The sequence below is a fragment of the Leucoraja erinacea genome, chromosome 14, assembly GCF_028641065.1.
Source record: "Leucoraja erinacea ecotype New England chromosome 14, Leri_hhj_1, whole genome shotgun sequence".
Lineage (NCBI taxonomy): Eukaryota > Metazoa > Chordata > Chondrichthyes > Rajiformes > Rajidae > Leucoraja > Leucoraja erinaceus.
Window position 1 is genome coordinate 18,148,177 of NC_073390.1, and position 23,390 is coordinate 18,171,566.

A 23,390-nucleotide genomic window follows, 5' to 3' on the forward strand; every position below is an offset into this window, starting at 1 on the left:
TTATGAGATGCATTCCTGGAATATGTAGGAAGTTTATTGTAACCTAGTGCTACATGCCTGAACAATGGATGATATATCACTTAAATGCAATTGTTTTCAGTTGTGTGGAGAGACCTGTATATTGAAAATGCTTTTTGCCTCTAATATGTCAATTTACCTTAAATGTAGAAGAGCTTATTAAAATCTTCTTACAAAGACCATTAAGTATTTTCTTTCTATCCTCTTTTGGACCCAAGGCATAGCAGAGCTGCCAACTCTCACAAGGTAAGGGAGAGAGGTAGGGAAGGGAGAGAGAGAGAGAGGGAGAGAGAGGAGAGAGGGAGAGAGAGAGAGAGAGAGAGAGAGAGAGAGAGAGAGAGAGAGAGAGAGAGAGAGAGAGATCGAGAGAGAGGGAGAGAGAGAGAGAGAGAGAGAGAGAGAGAAGGAGGGAGAGAGAGAGAGGAGAGAGAGAGAGAGAGGGAGAGAGAGAGAGAGAGAGAGAGAGAGAGAGAGAGAGAGAGAGAGAGAGAGAGAGAGAGAGAGAGAGGGAGAGAGAGAGAGAGAGAGAGAGAGAGAGAGAGAGAGAGAGAGAGAGAGAGAGAGAGAGAGGGAGAGAGAGAGGGGAGAGAGGGGGAGAGGGAGAGAGGGGGAAGGGAGAGGGAGAGGAGAGTTGAACGATAGCACATTATAACGCGCAGCCGTCCCATTCCGACCAAAGATTATAGAGCAGAGCTCCACTAGTATCTTTGATTGTGGCCGCCACCGCCACCGAACCCCCCGGCCCACCATTGCACCCAAAGATGATAGAGCAGAGATGTATAATATTTGATTGCACCCTTCTTCACGGCGGGCTTGTGATCTTTGCTTGTGATGTCTTGACAATTCGAGGGATATAATGGGTAACAGCCGCCCTATCTCAGACTTGAATCTGAGCTCGAAAAATCTGCTGGTCACTGGACCTGATGTGTCCGTGGGCCACATTGTGGAGACCAATCCCTTACAAGAACAAAACCAAAAACGTACAGAAGTGTTAAAATTGTCTTTATTATTATGGTAAGAAAAGATCTATTAAAAATAAGTCTAATAACTTTCTAATGTACCGACAAACCCAGTTTCCCAATGGCCGTTGATGGGAGAACAGAAAATAACATTTTCACGACAGAATATCGACTGAAAATAATAAAAATATTTTCTCACCTTTCTTTTTTATTGGGGAACCTAAAGAATGACAGGTCGGGTCGTTTAGATTTACGATTAGAACAATTGATAGCAGAGCAGTGAGATGAAATTTAGATAAGGACGCCATGACAGTGTGGTGGAAGCCCAATAAAATGCCTCAAAAAATGGCGTCCACAATCACACACGTGATACTACGCGTTTTTCCAGGAGTGGTCTATCTTGCTCCTCTATAATCTTTGCTCTAAAGGGCTTACGGTTCTCTGTGGCAACCGTTTACCTTCCTCTTCATCGCGCAAACAGCACTCCTCCGCTTTCCATGGCCCCCACCTTCGCGACTTGTTTGTGTGTGTGCGGTCGGTAGATGCAGCTCGCGTCGCGGTTCGGTCGATCAGCTCGCGGTTTCATAGCGGACGGTTGATCCAGCTCGAGGCTTTCCAGGAGAGTGCCCTCGAGCTTGAAGGTTGAAGGCACTCTTCTGGACTCGCGGATTAGATTGCCCAAGTGGGCCATGCCCTTTACCTATCCTTTGTAGAAAGTGAATGGAGTTGAAGGAGAAATTGTTCATAGAACATCAAACTGTAACAGCACAGGACCAGGCCCTTTAGCCCACATTGTTTGCATCAAACATTTTGCCAAATTAAACTAATCTCCTTTGCTCCATATCCCTCCATTCACTGTATATTCATATGCCTATCTAAAATGCTATTATTTTATATGCTTCCTCCATCACCCCTGTCAGTTCTTGAGAGAAGAAAAAATCTCACATTTGATTAATTTCTGTGTTACAAGGTGTATATTCTAAGAAATTCTTTCATTTGTCCCAAGTACAGTAACTTCCACTTGACTATTTAATGTTGAAATATAAAAATGCTGTCTACTTTTTCCTTCTAATTAACTGCATTGTTTAACCCATCATAAGTGCAGTATACCTGATACAGAGAAGAGAGATGGCATGCTTTGTCAGTAACCCATGTTTACGAGCTATGACCTTTTTAGGTCAGGAATGTGCAACTGGCAAACCTTTGGCCCATTGAGTTATCTTTCCAACATTAAAACTAAATAAATAAAGCTCTTTTACTAACTGCAGATTTTATTATATTTTTGTCATACTGTATTGCATTACAACCCCTAGGGATACATTTTTAAAGACGTGTCAGAAACCACTGTGGTATTCAATAAACCTTAAGAGGAACCACATTATTGAAGAATGCATTGGGTGGAAAGCACTATTTTATGAATTAATTATAATAGACTATTCCTTTCAACTGCACCTTTGCAATGTTTGTATGATTTAAGAATAACTAACAATTAATTATCTTTACATAAGAATTTAAGTTCACATTTTTATGCTGTACAATGAATTGTTGAAATATTCCTCCATACTTTATTGCTTTAGATTTTAAGATATTGCAAAATATATTGCTCCATGTTGCATTGAAAACATAGAAATATGTATTCTTTATGTTTGGTAGTCTGCAATAGAACAATGGAAACCGGGAGGATAGTGTTATCATTGGCTTGTTTCCATGATGATTTTTGTATTAGAAGTGCTCTAACGAACATATCCACAGATATCTTTGAGAGTTCTCTCATTCGAACTGTGGTGGATGTTCTGCAGATACCTCTAACTTGGATTTTGCCAAAATTAGGGGGCCAAGCAACAGTATGTCAAAGGAATTCTTGGTGTAACTACCTGTGTAGTTAGGTTTAATTGGAATAAGAAAATCAAATTGGCTAAAATAACATGCTTTGCATAATATCTGAAAATATATACAGCAATTAAATCTGATATATATTTAATTGTTTTATAGTTAGCAAGGAAATCAGTTTATCAGAGCACTGAATTTGCAACAGTAGCAAATATAAATCAGTCAACTGTAACTTACATATGCAAATATAGTTAAAAAAGATAGTGATTTGATTTAATCTGCATAAACATTTGAGGTTTGATTTATTTCTATTATAAAATACTTGAAATCTCATATCCTCATTTATTGTGGCAACACAGTAAAATAAATCTGTAATAGCATAATTTACTTCATATTATGTAACTATTTGTATTAGAAACTATTTTTATATTTTTTGTAAACTATTACAGAATAACCACCAGGTTTATTGTGGAACTTTAATACAATGTAAGCTGCATTGCTAAAATAGCTGGTCTTACCTATCCTATACTATTCCAAAATTCATGAGGGCTAAAATGTCATGATTCTAGATTTCACGCAATTGATGGTTCCAATCCAAAGAAGCATCGAGTCATCAAAGCACAAAAGGACTCAGTTCATCAAATCTGTGCCTTCTCTTGGGAGAATAATTCCATCAGTCCCATTACCCATTCTTTTCTTAAAAATTGGGATTAGTCTTGTTAGCTGATTGGCAAATGTATAATGTGCTGGAATACGTTAATTAATGTATGGGTACGTGTTAAGTTTTTTGGAAAATTTATGGTCAGACCTTATCAGCCATGAGTTATGCGTATTCATCTTAAACTACAGAGTTTATTGAAGTCTGGGAGTGGAATAAGGATTGTAATCAACTGTTAAGTTCACAATCTAACAGCATTTTTATGTCTAAAATTCTTCAACCAGCACAGCCAATCAGCATATGCTGTGGCAAGGTGCCACATCGTGTTTGCTTGCCAAGTGGGCATCCCAGCTGTGCTGTGAATAGTTCATATGCTTGCATAAAATACTCAAATATTCCAAGAAGAAATTAGACAGAATCAAAAATGCAACTGGTTGCTGTTTGTAAATCTCAACTTTACATGAATAATGTGATGAATGGAGCAAGAACAAATTCAGATTCTGTAATCTCTATCTTATGGTAAATGAGAAGGTCGTCATCATAAAATACCTGTTGTAATTTGGACACATTTTGGTTTCCATACTAACTAACAAAGCTAAACTTAAACTGCAAATACATCTAGCTATTTTACTTAATTAAGATGCATTAAATACTAAAACAAAGTGGGATAGAAAATATGAGAAACCAAAATACAATGTCAAATATTTGGATAATCCTTTTATTGCTATGCATTTGCACACTATTCATGCATCTTCACTAAATGGAACAGATGTGATTAGTCACTGTTTATGGATCAAAATATGTTATCTGGATTTCATAATATTATTAAATGTTCTAATGGGGATCACAATGGAATGTGATTTAGTTGTATATTAGCTTTAGTGTATGTAGAATATTTCCCTGTCAAAATCTAAGAACTTTGGCCTAGATATGAGAGATACATATATAAACAATTTTTGCTTGGGTTAAAAATTCTTCTGCCTAATATTGTAATGAAATATTCATCTGATCTTAAAAGTAATACCGTTGCAAAAGTATTGATTTATTACACAAAGCATTACATATTGGAAACTGAGAGAACCATAAAAATTTAATAGGCAGCTGTTAGTGTATGTAAATCATGGTCATGGAAAGTAATACCGAAAATCTAATTGAGAACCTGCAGAATATCCTCAGAAAACTATTTAGGCTGTGAATTGAACACAATGAGGTAAAGTTTACATCTTGGGACAATTATTCCCATTTTGAACTGCATTTTCTTTTGGTATATTTGCTCAACTCAACATATCAATATACAATCTACCAATAACCAATATAAATAGCCAGTAGGTAAAAATATGTCTATCTATCTATATTACTAAAAGTCTGATCTTGACCGCTTTTGGCCCAATGTGCTGCGATTTCTGAGAGAACGGCGCCACCTATGGCCATCATTTTTGGCCACCTCGCTCAGAGCCCCCCTCCGCCTTCCGGGACCAGAGGATTTTTCCCATCGATGAGAAATCAGAGAGATATTAATGTTTTAAAATCATTCCACATTCTCAATGCTGCCCCCGCTGGAGGCAGGGGTGAGGGACTATAAAACCCGGAAGTGTAGTACCTCACTCAGTCTCTGCCAGACCCAGGAAGCGAGAGGGTCACGGCTCTCTGAGCTGCGAATAACACTGAACGCACGTCTACTCCACAGTGAGTCCCCTCGATGCGGTTGTAAGGTGGCTGCTGCCCAATTGTTTGCCTCGCCTTTTTAAAAAGTTTGTGTTCACAAAATGAATATTGGTTGCCAGGTGGCTGCAGCCCAATTTTTTGCCTTGTCTTTTTAAAAAGTTTGTGTTCACAAAATCGTTCAGATCATGGGGAGGAGCCATCTTGGGGAACGGCTGCTATCCAGCAGCCGTCCGTTTAATTCGCTTTTTTTAAAGGTTTTTAGTAAGTCGTGTGTTTCGTTCGTTGGAGAAAATTGACTTTTTAATGTGGGGGGTAGTGGACAATTTTACTTCTAGGTCCCTACCTGGTCGGTGAGGCAGCTTTTTCTCCGGGCTGCCCGTCGACCCGTCCTCGTGGCCTACCAGCGGGCTTGGAGCGCCGTTTCCTGGCGGGGACCGCCCAGCGCCTCGGCCTCGGTGGCGGCACAGCGCTGGAGCGCTGTCGCGGAGCGGAGCGGGCGGTGCCTTGCCTGGGTTGCCGTGCTGGATCGACGCGCTGGAGCTCCGGTGAGGTGTGACCGCCGAGTTCAACACCTCCGGTCTGCGGGTCTGCGGAGCGGAGAGGGCGGCGCCAATTTCAGCGTCGGGGGCCTGGGAGCTCTGAACCGGCGCGGCCTTGTCGGCTTCGGAAGCCGCGGTCTCCAGCTAGGAAGCGGCCGTTCCAGGTGGCCCAGCTGCTGAGAGGACTCTCCCGACGCCGGGGCAAGAACACCCGGTGAGAACGGCCAGGAACATCGGGCCTCCGTAGAGGCAATTACGGTGGCCTCAATAGGCCTGACTTTGGGTGAACTTGGGGCTGGGGACTAGACATTGTGCCTTTCCCCACAGTGGTATCCATTGTGGGGGGATGATTTTTTTGTCTGTACGTAATCCTGTTAGTCTTTGTCCAAGATGGCTGTCGTGAAGGGAGAGTGGATGCTGGCGCGCTTTAGCTGCCGCTTCTCTCTCTTCACATTGTGTTTTTGATTTTTTGTTTTTGAACTGAATTCTGTTTTTAATTTGTGTTTCTGTGATGTCTTTTTTATTTATTTTATTCTGATTATATGTTTTTTATTCCTGTTAATCTCTGTAAAGTGTCCTTGAGATGTCTGAAAGGCGCCCAAAAATAAAATTTATTATGATTATTATTATTATTAAAATGAATTTTGGTTGTCGGGTGGCTGCAGTCAAATTGTTTGCCATGACTTTTAAAAAGTTTGTGTTCACAAAATGAATTTTGTTTGTCGGGTGGCTGCAGCCAAATTATTTGCCTTGGCTTTTAAAATCATTGCAACAGTTGGCTGCCAGCCCAAGAATCCATTCGGCCCACAATGTCTATACTAGCCCTCTGGAAACCAGTACCTTCGGCCTGCAACAGCCATACTAGCGCAACAGAAAACCCCCCCCCCCCCCCCCCAGATGCTACGCTCCCTCGCAATTTCTCACTCTCAACTCTCACCCAATGTTGGCAGCCCTGACTTATGTTCCAACTGACATAGTAACTCTTGCAATGCCAATTATGCCGGTCCCAACATAATTCAGAGGTCAAAGCTCCAGATGACTATTATTGCTGAATAGTTTCATTGGAATCAAGAGGATTGGTTTTCTCATCATGGTTTTTTGCTTTTCTTAGTATGTAAAGGAACCTTCCATTGATATAGCAAAACACAATTGTGCAGTTTCTGCATTGAGTACAGGCTGCATAAACACCATCAAAAGTCAACTATAAGTGACTATGAATGTGTTTTCCAACATTTAGAGTGGAGATAATCATTCCACTTGGGCGATCCAGTTGTCACCAGTGGCAGCACTTCACTGTTGGAGGGAACTAATGCCATGGACATGCTTCATTTTGCTGGATTTTCTTCTGAACAACCAATCAGTCACCAGCATTTTGCTGAGGAATGGATCCTGAGGAAAGGACCAAATCTTTACTTCCCTGGATATTCACATCTGAGCACTCTCTAATGTGCAGTTAAGCATTGATAGAACAAGAACATTTGCAAATGAAACTAAACCAATCATGTACCCAGAATTGTCAAGGAAAATGGCAAAGCCTCCTAAAGCGGAGGTTTTTTTGTTAGTGTAAGTCATGTGGCACCTTGCAGTTCACACCAAAGGGATTTCATTTTTCTCTGTTGCATACCACACAAGCCTCAAAATTGAATTGTCCAACAAAGTGACCTTCTCTACACTGCAATCCTTAATACATCATTAATCATCAAACACCATTCCCTCACATCCTGTTGTGCTAGTCATCCTATTCTCAATAAATCATTTCTATGAATGATTCCCCAACTTGATAATGTAAATGGCTTGCTGCAAATTTTCCATTTATTTTGTTGAGTGGCGTTTAAAATGTTTGTACTAAAAACATTTTCCTCAGATTACCTCCACTATGCAGATCTACGCATAGGTTACGTTTTTGAACCTTTTGGTTCAACATTAATGCTGGGTAATCAGTATGGTAGCCTCAGGATGAGAGAGTAATGCACAAAACATATTCTTGAAGTTGACATTGCGTGAGTGTGGAGATATACTGAATGGTTAACACTTAAAAGCCAATAATAATACAATCCCATCAGCCAACGCATACAACATCTAATAGTAAGATTAAACGAGAACTTACCAGTTTGAAGTTTGATCTGTATTTTATGAGGAGTTACGAAGAGGGATTACGTGAAGAACCCGTAATTGAAATAAACATAGTAAAGAAAAGGAGAACTTAAATACCAGTTGATCTCTATAATTGAGGGTGGGAGCGGAGGGCACGTAATCCCTCATCGTAACTCCTCATAAAATACAGATCAAACTTCAAAATGGTAAGTTCTCGTTTAATCTTACTATTTTACTTCGGAGCCATGTGAGTGACTACGTGAAGATTTTAAAGCTCTGTGATTTCAAACCGTGTAACAGTCCATGCTTCACTCGCTGCCGAAGTCATCCAAGGGAGGAAGTGTGTTATCGTAACCAAACCTGAATCTGTTTGTAAAACAACAATGGTATTATTTGAAAATAATAACACAGAAATTAATGCTCCCCCGGGCTAAATTATATATTTTTGCAGCGTCTAAAATTATCTCTGCAAATGAAACAGGTTTTAATGGCTTGTTGTAGAATGTTTGAAAGTTCTTCCCATGGACCACCCCGCTGTTACCAGGTTGGGTCCAGTGGCACATCCATAGTGTTAGCCGCCGACATGGATGCTGCTCTGGTGGAGTGAGATATAAATATCGGTATCCACTCCGGCAGCTCCTAATACCTGTTTGAGCCATCTAGAGAAGGTTTGACTCGGTACCCTGACCCAGTGGCTTTTTTGTGACTGACCCATTTTGTCTCCCTCGGGTTGTGTGTTGATACATTGTAGAAGGTGAGTCATGACATATAATGGTGGTCAGGTGGGTACGCCCGGAATTTCCATAATGAGTCCTGAAGTTCCTGGTCTGCTCTGTTTTACCAGCTCCTGAATGGTGAATGTTATTTGGTCTGGTGTTATGACCATATTGTCCAGTCTGAGTAGGTAAAAGACTGGACCCTTATGCTGAGACTAAGCCATCAGCATGGCCGTATACAGGGTAGCTGTTTTCAGAGTAAGAAATCTGGCTGGTGGCCATCCCTTAGGTATGTCAGGACAACGCTGACATCCCAAATCTGGTATATCTGGGTCTTGAGATTTTGAATCGAAGGTACCTCTCATTAATTTGGCCACCAGTGGACGGGACCTATGGCCTGTTTCCTTTTGGTGCCTGTCTTAGATAGGCTGACAGTGCACTTCTAGCACATTTGATTGTGCTATAGTTCAGACCTTCACCGTGGCGAAGGTTGGCCAGGAACTCTGGTACATAGGTATGGTGGTTGATTAGTAGGTTGTCTCTGTACTCGAGCAGTATGTTTCCCATTTCTTATACTGGAGAGATATTGTTTCTTCGTGGAGTCGGTGAGATGTTGTCATCGTGTTCATGGTCCTATTTGACAATCCCAGGTCCATCAAAGTCTTTTTGGAATCTGCAACCCAGTAGGCTTATTCGGTCATGGCATGGGTGACTTACGCCTGATACAGGGTGGATCAGTGGATCTGGTCCATGGGGAATGGTCATGGGTTTCAATGACCTCAAGGATCACTGGGAACCATGGCTGTGTAGGCCAGTCGGGTACTACCAAAACGTCCGAAGCAAAATTCATCTGTATTTTGCGTAGTACCTGACTGATGAGGTAGAAAAGGGGAGAAAACATAGAGATTAGTTTTCCCCCCCCCTCCCCCCCAGTTCAGTGAGAATGTATCCATCGCTGTTGCCTCAAGGTCTGGTTCCCATGCGACATACATCGGTACGTGATGATTCAGTCGGAATACAAATAAATCGATATCTGGTGTTCCATATTGCATTGTAATTTCAGCAAATACTTTGGTTTAACATGTCTGCCACAGTATTTAGCTTACCTGGTAGGTAAATTGCTGATAGCCAAATATGTTTGAATTACATACCATTACCAAATTGTGTTAATCAAATTGTCACATGATATCGATTTTATTCCGCCCATGTGGTTTAGTATAGGCCACCACTGTGATATTGTCAAATTATAAACGAACATGCAAAATGGTGCACTATTGAACAATATGCTTTTAACCCATAGAACGCATCCAACATTTCCAACTAGGTTTTTTGTCCAGTGTCTGTAGTGGTGAGGACTCTAGATTAGTCCATTTACCACCTGTTCTGGATAAAGGGTTATTTTGTTTAAACGCTAGTACCTTAGCTCTAATGGAAAGGTCCAAGTTAAGTAGCTGGTAATGCTGCTACTAATTTCCCAATTTCTCTTGCCACTTTGTCGAATGGTTAGTTAATTGTTAACCATTCATTTGTTAGGTTTGTGCCAATTATACTGATTCTCCTTTTGGCAACGTTATGGACATGTGGACTGAGTTAATTGAATACCAGATAGTCCATAGTTGTGGATGGTGTCAACGTAGATTTATCTGGATTGTATGACAAAGCCCAGGCTAAATAAGTTTTTAGTAGCTAATGCTGCTGATTTATGCTAATGCTGCAATTTTGTCTGTTGTTAAATATCATCGAGATATGCCATGACAATGTGTTTCCTTAATAGTGTCAGAGCAGGTTTGAACATCTTGGAAAACAGTTTTGGCTCGTATTTAGCCCATTAGTCAATAATTTATACTGCTATAGTTACCCCATCCAGGTAAATTTTAGGTATCTCCAATGATCTTTATGAATGGGTACTGAATAGTATGCATCTTTTAAGTCGATGCCTACCATAAAGTATCTTTAGAAAATCTATGTTTGGCAGTTACAAATGTTTTCCATTAAAGTGTGTATATCTGGTGAAAGTATTCAAAGTGGTTAAGTCAATGGTGGTGCGACATTCACCATCTTTTTTGTTTTTTTGGGTGGATACAGGGTGGATCAGTGGATCTGTTCCATGGGGAATTTGTTTTTTTGGTAAATTAATACGGTTCCAAAGGTTCATATTTAGACGTCTTTATGACCCCTTTGTATGTCTTCTCCAGTTCAGCTTGTCCCTCATGTTTTCCTTTTTAGTGAGAGGGTAAAAAATCCCTTTGGGGTGCATGCTGAACTGGTGGCACGTTTTTCTTAAATTCAATTTTTATCCTTGAATACCTTTGGTATATAACTACCAAGTGTGATAGTTCTTCATGCTTCCAAAACCAGGTGTGGTCCAGGCTGCCTCTGTCGTTGTCACGGCGAGTCTCCTTGTCGGAGTATGCAGGGATTACCGGCCGGTCTGTATCTTGATTTGCCTCCAGCCCGCTGCTGTTGGTCAGGCAGCGCTAGCGGGCTGGGCTGAGCTCAGTACCCGTGACTGTGGACCGCAGCATGTGCGGTCCAGGTGCCGCTTCTCGCCCCCCCCCCCCCCTCCCCACTGACGGAACGCTCCTTGCCTGGAGTTGAACGGGGACGGTTTTCCTCTATGCTGCTTTGCTCCAGTTTTCCTCTGGTGCACAAAGAGGAGCAAAGTTGTGAATTCGAACCTGTGGGTAAGTACCTACCTAACGGTCCGTTCTTTCAAGCTTGTAGCAGGAGCCCCCGTACTCCCGTTCGTCGCTTTTGCACTGCGTGAACACTCATGCGTGCTGGACAGGTTCTTCACGTGACTCCGAAGTAAAATCCTCCAACACTCGCCACCTCAAACGGTATCCTACTACTGGCCACATCTTCCCACCACTGCCCATTTCTGCTTTCCGCAGAGACCATTCCCTCCGCAACTCCCTGGCAATACTTCCCACCCCCTCCACAGGTCCTTTCCCCTGTAACCGCAGGAGATTGCTTTCCCTCTCTCTCCATCCCCTCCCTCTTCCCAGTTCTCCCACCAGTCTTACTGTCTTTGACTACATTCTATCTCCGTCCCGCCCACACCCCTGACATCAGTCAGAAGAAGGGTCTCGACCCGAAACGTCACCCATTCCTTCTCTCCAGAGATGCTGCCTGTCCCTCTGAGTTACTCCAGTATTTTGTGTCTACCTTCAATTTAAACCAGCATCTGCAGTTCTTTCCTACACCTACTACTACCCCATTTCACTCAGCTCATAATATTTGGATCTGATCAATTTAGTGCTGTCTGAGACGCTATAGTAATAGGCCAGTCAGTGTATACTGAAAAATATTGTTCTGACTCCACTATCTTTAAGAGGTCTATTAAACTCTCTCTTGAAAGCATCCAGAGAATAGGCCTCCACTGCCTTCTGAGGCAGAGAATTCCACAGATTCACAACTCACTGGCTGAAAAAGTTTTTCCTCATTTCCATTCTAAATGGCCTAACCCTTAGTCTTAAACTGTGGCCCCTTGTTCTGCACTCTCCCAACATCAGGAACATGTTTCCTGCCTCTAGCGTTTCCAAACCCTTAATAATTTTATATGTTTCAATAAGATCCCCTTTCATCGTTCTAAATTCCAGTGTATACAAGCCCATTCTTTCAACAGCCAGCCATCCCGGGAATTAACCTCGTGAACTTACACTGCACTCCCTCAATAGCAAGAATGACCAAAACTGCACACAATACTCCAGGTGTGGTCTCACCAGGGCCCTGTACAACTGCAGAAGGACTCCTTTGCTCCTATACTCAACTCCTCTTGTTATGAAGTTCAACATGCCGTTAGCTTTGTTCACTGCCTGCTGTATCTGCATGCTTACTTTCAGTGACTGACTGATGTACAAGGACACCCAGATTTCATTATATTTCCCCTTCTCCTAACTTGATACCATTCAGGTAATAATCTACCTTCCTGTTCTTGCCACCAAAATGGATAATCTCACATTGATCCACATTAAACTGCATCTGCCTTGCATCTGCCCACTCACCCAACCTGTCCAAATCACCTTACATCCTCATAGCATCCTCCTCAAAGTTCACACTGCTACCCAGCTTTGTGTCATCTACAAATTTGCTGATGTTACTTTTAATCCCTTCATGTAAATCATTAATATATATTGTAAATAGCTGCGGTCCCAGCACTGAGCCTTGCGGTACCCCACTAATCACAGGATGCCTCTTTAGAATAATCTCTCTGCTCAATCCAAGCAGGGCGCACAAAGTAGAAATGGGAGAGTTGGTTAGGTCGGGTGGGATGAAGGAGAGTCAGTTGGGTGAGAAAGTTGTTGAACAGTTCTCGCATGCCACATCTCTTCTGCTGTTGAAGAACTGCAGTTGACATCTCTTTTTTCATCCTGGTGTAAAATCTGCCAAAGTGTAACATTTCTTCATCACGCAAATGTCTTATGTGCAGTATATTTTGCCTATGGGGAACTGTACTACGCATCCCTGCATCCATGCAGCAATGGCACAAAATGAATTACACATTTTATCAGGTGCCGTATTGATGTTTCTTTAGAAATGCCAAGTGCTGTTGAAGTGTAAATGCTAAACTTTTATTTGGATTAAGGTGAAACTGCTGAGAGGTAATGAGGCAGTGGCTTTGGCAGGCCTCCAACAACCTTCTATCCACTCCCTTCCCCTACATGCAAAACTTTCCTCCAAGCTGTAGATTACATATGAGGACACAAATTGCTAGAGTAACTGAGTAGGTAAAGCAGCCTCTGGAGAACATGGATAAGATGACGTTTCAGGCCAAGGTTCTTCTTCAGACTGAAGAAGGGTCTCAAAACGAAAGGTCATCTATCCACGTTCTCCACAAATGCCGCTGAGTTACTCCAGCATTAACTGTCCTTTTGTGTTTTAATCAGCATCAACAGTTTTTGTTTCTCTTATCACATATAAGTACTTTGATTGCAGTCTCTGTAAATTTGGGAGCTTTCTCCTTCTTTCCTGCAGTCTTTCTATCATCCATATCAACTGTAATTTGTGACCAGTTGTAATGTGGAAAGAACATTTAAGAGCTGATATTCTTTTATTATAGCTGAGCCTAGTCCAACAGCTTCTTTCTGGGTGGAACTGGCCTAGTCTTATTTCAAATACATTTTTGATCAAGTTTACATTTTTTTACTAAATATCCAATTTGGTGCTAACAATAAAGCATTGTATTAGTCTTCCAAAAATAAATGAAAAACTTTGATTTAGTAATGCCATACCGTGTGAATTTTACTCAATGGTTGAAGTTTGGTTAGCACGCAACAAAGGCTATTCACTGTACCTTTACACGTGACAATAAACTAAACTAAGTAAATTCAAAGTTCCAGATTGCTGCTTAGCACAGATGGTTCAATGGTGAATAAAGGTCTGAAAAAAACGTCTTTGCCTGTGGATTTGTGGATCCGCTTGTTCCTGTCTTCCCTGGCTATGCTTTGCAGCCTTTCACTTCACTGAATGTAAGAACCTGGGAAAATAGGTACAGCATTAGGCCATTCGACCTCTCAGGCATGCACCACCATTCACTATGATCATGGCTGTTCAGCCTCAGGCTGCACCTATTCTTTACAGTTCACCATGGCTCTTAATTTCCTAAATCTACCGACCTGTTTAAATACCTCTAATGCCTTTAGTGTTCATAACCCACTGGGGTAGAGAATTCCCGAGGTTCACCATCTTTAGCAAGATGTTCCCACATCTCCACTTGAGCCTCCTATAAAGCTTATTCAATGCTATACATATCTTTCTGTTCCTTTCTACCTAACATGCGATCCACCATTCCCAGAAAAGGAACCGGTGCTACTTATCTCAGCTACTCACTGTGATGGCACACTACATATCCACTTTTTCAGAGTAAAGAAGGTTCTCCTGAATTCCCAAACTAGTTTTATTGCTATCCACCGAAAGTATGTCCTCTATTTTGGACATTCCTTCAAGTGGGAAACATTTATCTGTGTGTTCTTTATTAAACTATTTCAAAGTCTTTTCATGTCATAATCTTCTTCAGCCTCTTACCTCTGCTCTGGCATTTCTCTCACAAATCTTCATTATACCTTCTCTTTATAATATGGAGACCAGAACTGTACAGGTGTTGTCTAATAAAGGTTCTAATCAAGCTTAACATAAACGTCCATGCTTTTCAGTTCTATCCCTCCAGTTGAATCTCAACATATGCTTCGATTGTTTTAATGGGTTTATTAATTCCTGTTGCTACTTTCAGATATTTGTGTACCTTTAATACAAATACTTTAATATCTCATCTGGAACTCTCTGCCACAGAAGGTAGTTGAGGCCAGTTCATTGGCTATATTTAAGAGGGAGTTAGATGTGGCCCTTGTGGCAGGTACAGGATACTGAGTTGGATGATCAGCCATGATCATATTGAATGGCGGTGCAGGCTCAAAGGGCCGAATGGCCGACTCCTGCACTTATTTTCTATGTTTCTATGTTAATTTATTGCCCAATTATTTGCAACATCCTATTTATTTTCCTTGTCAATAACGTGTATTTTCTGAAATTTTATTAATGTTTTCTTGTATCTTGTAACACAAGAACCTAACACTAAGATTTCCAAACTCTGCTAACTTATTACATTTCCCCACCTTGCTATTCAGTGATTATCGTTGCATGTATTGGAAGGACAATCATGAGATTCAAGCTATAAGGGATCAGATAGCATAGACAAAAAGGAAACAAACATCAGGCAGGTAGCTTCACTGGGGAAATAAGCATAGAAAGATGTGTGGTGGGAAACTGAGGCAGTTCAATTTCAGAGGTATTAACTAAAGAAAGATTAGAAGTGACAGCAACAGAGAAACACATTCAAGAGACTTTCACAGGGAGTGAGTGTTGCTGGAGACATCAGGTGTGAAATGAAGTAGTTAAATGCTTGACCTGTGTTACTCTGAAATAAAACTGATACCTCTGGGTAGTAAAAACTGGGAGGAGGATAAATTAAAGTTAAAATTTAACAGGAAGATAAAATAACATTGAGAAGCAATAAAAAAGTAGCAGAGGAACAGAAGAAAATATCTACAAAGAGAACCAGGAAGGGAACAAACAAGGAATAACATTTTGCATCACAGAGAATGGAAATAAACTTCTAAGTAATAATAAAATGTTTAAAATTAAAATATTACATATCTCAAAATGCAGATTTAGAAAGGAAAATGCCTCTTGGTGATATATGTATGAAGATAAATGATGTACTGGAATAGAGTTCAGAATATACTGTGAAACGCAACTCGTGTACAGTTCAGTATTAAAGATTTAGATCTTTGACAGGCCAGTCTGACACTTGCTAATCCAATCCCAAGGAAAATACATAGCTGCTGTTGCATCCACCAGTTTAGATGAATAAACTGAAAGCAGAGTTGAAATGACAGCATAGTGGCGTAGTGGTAGAATTGCAGCCTTACAGCGCCAGACACCCGGGCTCGATCCTGACCATGGGTGCTGTCTGAATGGAATTTGTACATTCTCCCTGTGACTGTGTGGGGTTTCTCTGGTGCTCCGGTTTCCTCCCACATTTTAAAAATGTGCAGGTTTGTAGGTTAAAGGGCTTCTGTAAATTATCCTTGGTGCGTGGGATAGAATTAGTGAATGGTGATTGCTGATTGGCATGGATTAGGTGCGCCAAAGGGCCTGTTTCCTTGCTGTATCTCTGAACTAAACTAAATTTAAGTAAACAGTATTGACATTTCCAGCATTATGTCGCCCTGGATTTTAAATTGAAGTCGAGGTGAATCCAATTTGGAAAAAATCTAAATAACGTAGAAGGTGACTGTTGTCATTCAAAGCGCTGTGTGTTTTATTGAATCTACAGGTGAATGTTATTTGAAAGCTTATTCATTCTTATACTAACCACATTTATTCTGAATTTTCATCACGTCCAGGGCGGCACGGTGGCACAGTAGTAGGGTTGCTGCCTTACAGCGAGTGTAGCGCCAGAGACCCGGGTTCGATCCCGACTACGGGTTTTGTCTGTACGGAGTTTGTATGTTCTCCCCGTGACCGGGTGGGTTTTCTCTGAGATCTTCAGCTTCCTCCCACACTCCAAAGACGTGCAGGTTTGTAGATTAATTTGTGGTAAATGTAATTCGGTGGGCCGAAGGGCCTGTTTCCGCGCTGTACCTCTAAAACTAAAACGAAAACTAAATCGCTTGCCGGACATGAAATGTGGGAAGCTGTCTGCTCTGATCGGAATTCAGAACAAATCCACAGCAACACCACCATCATCTCCACCACTCCCCAAAACTTGAGATAAAGTTGTGCTTTATGGAACTTTATTATGTCACATCTACCGAGGTACAATGAATTTAATTTATGAACACAGTTCAGTACAAGTATCACTGTACATAAGCACTTAGATACATCTTAGCTACGCATCTCAGATACAGTACGTGCATAGCAGTAGCGACTGAGACAGTATACAGAGTCGCCAGTTTGGCACCATTTTCAAGTTCCAGTTGTTCTTGACCTGACATGATGGCCCGTTGTCCCTGGCAATGTTGCAGGCCATTGGTGTCCTAAGCATGGCCATTGGTGTCCTCTACCTCTGCTCCACCAGTGTAGGTCGCGTGCGGGCCACGTGCGGGCCACGTGCCCGGCCTCTTGGAGTGGCACCCGGACCAGGCTTAGGCAGTACAGGGCATCCAGTGGCCCACTACCGAGGCAGTGCATTCCTTCCAGCAACCAGCCTGTTTACCAACGCTCCATCTGACTCCTTCCACACGAGGTGGGTGAGCCAGGTCCTCTGTCCGCGGCGAGCCCGGTCTCCGGCAGGCGAACCGAGCTTTCTGGGCGGGTCCTCCTTCCTCTGTTTGTGGTGGGCAAGCTGGACCTTCCGGGTGGGTCCTCGGTCTTTTGTCCATGGCGGACGGTCTGGGTCTGCTGGTGCATCTGGCAGCATCTAGCCGGGATACTCCCACTGCGGAAGGTTTCCACACAGCTGATGTAATTCATAACTTTACTGCAGAATGCAACCAAATGTGAGGGGCAAGTTGAGACACCAGCACAATAAATGATGGGTATTGGTGACAGTCGAGAAAAAGGGACTGAGATGTTTTGTGTCACTTTATGTTGATGTTATGTATATGTAGAAGTGCTTCATCACAATTTAAGGGAAATTATAAATTAACGGATGTTAATTTTCCAATTTCCTGTTTTTACATGAGGTAGATTTTAAATGTATATTATACTTCCTGTTTATCTTTTGATTGGCCCACTCTTTGCCTAGATTGCCTAGATTGCCCAATTGTCTAGATTGGCCCATTCTTCATTCACAGTAAGGCCACTGTGAGTATTTATAGAGCATGTCACCTTGCAATGTTGAACTTGCCTAGTTTTTGTTTTGTTGATTTTAAGGAAATTCTAAAGTTGTGATGTGAATCAAGCGCACTGCAATATTCATGAGGGTGTTGGTATCTGTTATCAGGTAGAATTGTGTAGTTGAGACTAATTATGACCCCAATTGGCAAGCCATTTTGCAAGGCTATACTCCCGTTAACAGCCTCTTTTAATGGGCTAGAGATAGAGCTCTTAAAGATAGCGGAGTCAGGGCAGGAACGGGATACTGAATGTGAATGATCAGCTATGATGACAGTGAATGGCGGTGCTGGCTCGAAGGGCCGAATGACCTACTGCACCTATTGTCTATTGTCATATCCAGCAGCACAAATTAATTGTCATTTGCGCACTTTAAGGGGATCTTCAATTACTTTTAGGTTAGCTATTGATTTCTACCAGGACTTGATAAGAAGCTACAAACATTTGGTACTCTCTGGAATTTGTTCTCTAAAGCTCCTGCATAAAAAAATGTCCTTGCAGAAATGGTTACTGCGATGCCACCTTAAAACACATTAACAGGTTAATAAACAGGGACTATGAATGCAAGAACACACAAGAATGTAAGAAAACAGTAGCAGGGATATACCATCAGGCCCTTCATGCTTGTTCCCTCAATCAATATGAATATCATAATAATCATAATCATACTTTGTTAGCCAAGTATGTTTTGCAACATACGAGGAATTTGATTTGCCATACAGTCATACTAATAAAAAGCAACAGAACACACAAAATACATTTGAACATGAACATCCACCACAGTGACTCCTCCGCATTCCTCACTGTGATGGAAGGCGAAAAAAAGTTCAATCTCTCCCTTCTTTGTCCTCCAGCACTCAGGGGCTTCTAACCTTCCATTGATGGGGCGATCTTACTCCCATAGCCGGCAGCGGGCCTCCTCGTCGGGGCGATCAAGCTCCTGCATCGGGGGGAATCTCAGCTCCCCCATGCCGGGCGATCTATCCCGGGTTGGGGCTAGTTGAACATCGTGTGGCTTTTGGAGCTTCCCGATGTCGGTCTCAACCTGAGACTGCGAGGTCCTTGATGTTAAAGTCCATAGGCCGCAGTAGGAGCATTGATCCCAGGCAAGGAATTGGCTCCGATGGTCAGTCCACGCATCACAGTGAGGCTCAAAGTCAGTCCCGAGCAAGATTTCCAACTCCATGATGTTAGACCGCAGAACGACCGGAGATACGATCTGGAAAACAATCGTATCTCTGGCAAGGTAAAAGATTGAAACAAACTTTCCCCGACCCCCCCGCCCAACCCCCACATAAAACAAACCAGAGAACATTAATATATACTTTTTAACACACTAAAAACTAGGGAAAAAAAGACGACAAGAACAGACAGACTGTAAGTGAGGCTGCCATCGATGCACCACCCCGTGGCAGGCCCTTCATGCTTGTTCCATCAATCAATATGAATATGGGTGATATATGCTGACATCAATTTGCTGAGCCATTTCTCCATGCTTGTTTGTTGCTCAATCTATCAAATATTTACACACCTCCACCTTCACTACAACTAATGGCCCAGCTTCCACCACCTGCCAGGGCAGAGAATTCCAGCGATTCATCTGGGAGAAGAGATTTTACTTCAGTTTTAAATTACCATTCTCTTTGGTCAAGTCTTTTCCACTGGTGAAAACATCCTGATCTCTTTCCTGTCAAGTCCCCTTAGGACCTTATATGCTAATTGCAAGTAGAATATTTCAGAGTGTGAATGAGGAGAGGGGTCTATGCAGGAAGATATGTCTGCCCAGAGGGCATAGAAACAATTCTCCTACCTGAACCTCAGGAAAAAATAATGTATAAAAAAAGTGTATGTTTTATCTAATCATGCAACCCCAGAGCAGATGAGTGCTGTATTGTCAGCAGCTGTTGACGTGACCACAGTCATTATCTTTTATGTGCTGGACTTCTTCCAGATTGGAACTGGAGATAGATACAACATCTTGCAAATTACCATCCAGTGGCAGAACGAAGCTCATCGGCACTCTTTTTTCAGAGGGCTGACTACATTTTATTCTTTCTATCCAGAGAACAGAAGCAGGAAGAACGTAGCTTCACAGTGATTGCAGGTTCCCTAATGTGCAAGGTGTCATTGATTCCAGGCATGTTGCTTTGTGGGGACAATGTATCCACTCTCAGATGCGCCACAACCAAAAGGGACTGCATTCTTATGGCAACTAGCCAATTCGTGACCAGATAAAGCACATCATGGCACTTGATGTTTTAAATGTGTGGCATTCCTTTTGGGCCAACTGGATTTGAGACACCATATTAAGCAGTGATTCTGGTTGACATGAGGTGTCCTATGACGACATAATTCAAGACTTCGGAGTACAACCCACACCAATAAAGAGTTTGCATTCAAGATGAAATGTGACAAAGTATCCCACTGTTTATTTATTAAATATTTATTTTATAGCCTAAATTTGTATGGGGAAACACCTACAGCATGAATCAAGATTTATGGTGTTCTGGAGTCTACTAGGCAACCTGTGCAGCCTTGTTATTTTGAGAATATATCTTTTGTTGCTGCCTATATAATAAAGGAACTGTAAAGTAGAGGCAAAAGGAACATGAGTATGAGAAGGAACATTGACGCAGCGGTAGAGTTGCTGCCTTACAGTGCCGAAGACCCGGATTCGATCACGACTATTGATGCTGTCTGTACGGAGTTTGTACGTTCTCCCCATGATCGTTTGGGTTTTCTTCGAGATCTTCAGTTTCCTCCCACACTTTAAAGAAGTACAGGTATGTAGGTTAATTGGCTTGGTGTATGTGTAAGTTATCCCTAGGATCATGTGTAGGATAGTGTTAATGTACAGGGATTGCTGGTCGGCACGGATTCGGTGGGCTGAAGGGCCTGTTTACATGCTGTATCTCTAAACTAAACTAAACCGAAGGAAGAAGTAGGGGAACACGCCAATTTTTCTATCCTGGGTGCCCATGAACAATTCATCCGCCTCTGAAACCAGTAAATACAGCTCTAGCTTCCCATTCATCAGTTGCCCCACAGTTTTCCTCCCCTCTGTTGCTGACCATTTAGTTACAATTTACAAATAAAAGCTAATACAAAGTAAAATATTCATAAGAAATAATAGTAGAAGTGGGTGATAGCACCTTGAGCCTGCCTTATTGTTCACAAGATTATGCTTGATCTTCCATCTAAACAAAATGTTCTGTTCCCTCACCCTTGATGCAACTAATCTCCAAACATTTATCATTCTAATTTTTGAGTGAACTCAATGGCTGAGTGTCCACAGCATCCTTTCCCCAACCCCCCCAATAAAATACCAAAGATTAATCATTCATTTCATTTTTGTATTTAAAGGCTAAAAGTGCTATTTTGAAATCCTAGTTGTTAGTTCTAGATTCTTCAGCCAGGGAAAACATTCAACCCATATCTACTCTATCGACATCTGAGAATGTTGTCCTTCTTTTAAACTCTGGAGAATGGAAGCCGAGGTTGACTATTTTCACCTTATTTGAAATACAGATGACGTTCTGATAATCTGTTTTGTGTGCCTCGCTGGTTTACTCGCATCTTTTATTTCTCTCTTTCTCAATTTCTTGGTCATCCTTTAACAAATTCTGAAATGTCCATAAATCTCAGGCTTACTTTAATTCTGGTAACTTTATTAGCTTTTCCTTAAATTTAACTTAATTTAATTTCATGTAATCCATGTTTGAACCACCTTTCCTTTTGTGGCTTTATGCCATAATGGGATATAAATTTGCCTACTATTGAAACATAGGAAAAAACAAGCAAACTGGAGCAGGAGTAGGCTATCTAGCTCCTCAAGACTGTCCTGCCATTCAGTGTTAATATGGGAGACTGCCAGGGTGGAAATGTCAAATATTGGCAGTCATAGTTTTAAAGTGAAATTGGTAAACTTTAAAGGTGGTTTATGAAGCAAGTTTTTACCCAGAGAAATGTAGGTGTTTGGAACACACTTCCAGGGGAGGTGGTGGAAGTAGAGACAATAGCAAAGTTTATCAGGTATCTAGACAGGTATATGACAGACATGAAATGGAGGGATGTAAGACCATGTCCAGGCACATGAGCACTTTAAATTGACATCATATTCAACACAGACAACGTGGCTGCAGGGTCTGTCACTTTGTTATATTGTTGTACATTCTATATTCTAATGTAAACATGGCTGATCAACCTCAGAGCTCAACTCCTTTTCTGAATCAGTTCCACATCGCCCCCATTTCCCCAATGTTTAAAAGTGTGTCTACCTTTAAAAAAAAAACTATTTCTGACTGATATATCCTTAAATAGAACAAGTTGTCCTACAACTTTATCTCAATTGTTCTATCCTTCATGTCTTACAAATGCTGGAATTAAAATATGCTATATTGCCAACTAATCAATTAATTGCCCTGTACATCCTCATGCCCTATTTTCTAATATCAATGCACACCCATAGCTGCCAAAAGCCTGTTGTTTTTCAGTACGACTTTAGAAGAGGCCTGGATGAGTCATCTTGTATTTGAAACCCGTGGCTCTGGAATACTTCAAATTGGTAAGGGTTTCAGTGGTCTGGGCAAGCTATCTAAAGGGTAATGTTAAGGGCTTTGGAGGAGGTTAATTATGGAATAATTAACAGTGTCATCTCGAAAGGGGTCATATTTTTGGATTGGTGTGAGACTCTTCAAGTTGCTTTGAAAACGAGTATCTAGATCCGCAATGGCAGTAGTCTGACCTTTAGTAATGGATTTCTGATCTCACAGAAGCAGCCAGACATTAGGTTATGTTGCCTGTGTTACAGTATGTGCTTCCAATCTAACCTCTAAATGCATTTAAATCAGTGCAATCAAATATGTGCAGCACATAGGCAACTAATTTTACACTGATAACCTTATTGAGATTTTAATCTCTTTCCCAATCTACAATTCATAATAATTTTAAACCTATTAAGACTTATTTTACAATGAAGAGACGATTGAGAATTATTTTAAGTGATATGCCAGGAAGGAATCACTTATTTTCTTTGCAATGACTCTATTGTGGTAATTCACATTATTATGTTTAAGTGACATTTCTTATGTTCTTTAATAATATGGATTTATTTTAGATACTTATCAACATAGCAAAAGTAATATATTGTGGAAAGTTATATTCTACATATAAGGTAAAGAAAAGTATATTGGTATTAAAAGTAATATTCTCAAAAACTCCTTTGTTGGAATTCAGGTGACAGTTGCAATTCAAACATTTATAAAATATGACTTTTGTTATAAAGAGCATGGATTTGACTAATTTCTGTGGTCTGCAGTAATGTCTATTGATGAGAGAAGGAATGTAGGAAAATGCAGTGGCACAATGCCAGAGACCTGGATTCAATCCTGACCTTGAGTGCTAGCTCTGTGGAGTTTGCACTTTCGCTCCACGACTGAACGGGTTTCCCCTTGGTGCTCTTGTTCCTCCCATATCCCAAAGTTGTGTGGGATTGGCCTCAGAAAATTGCCCTAAGTATGTAGGGAGTGAACAAGAAAGTGGGATAACATAGATTTAGTGTGAACAGGTGATC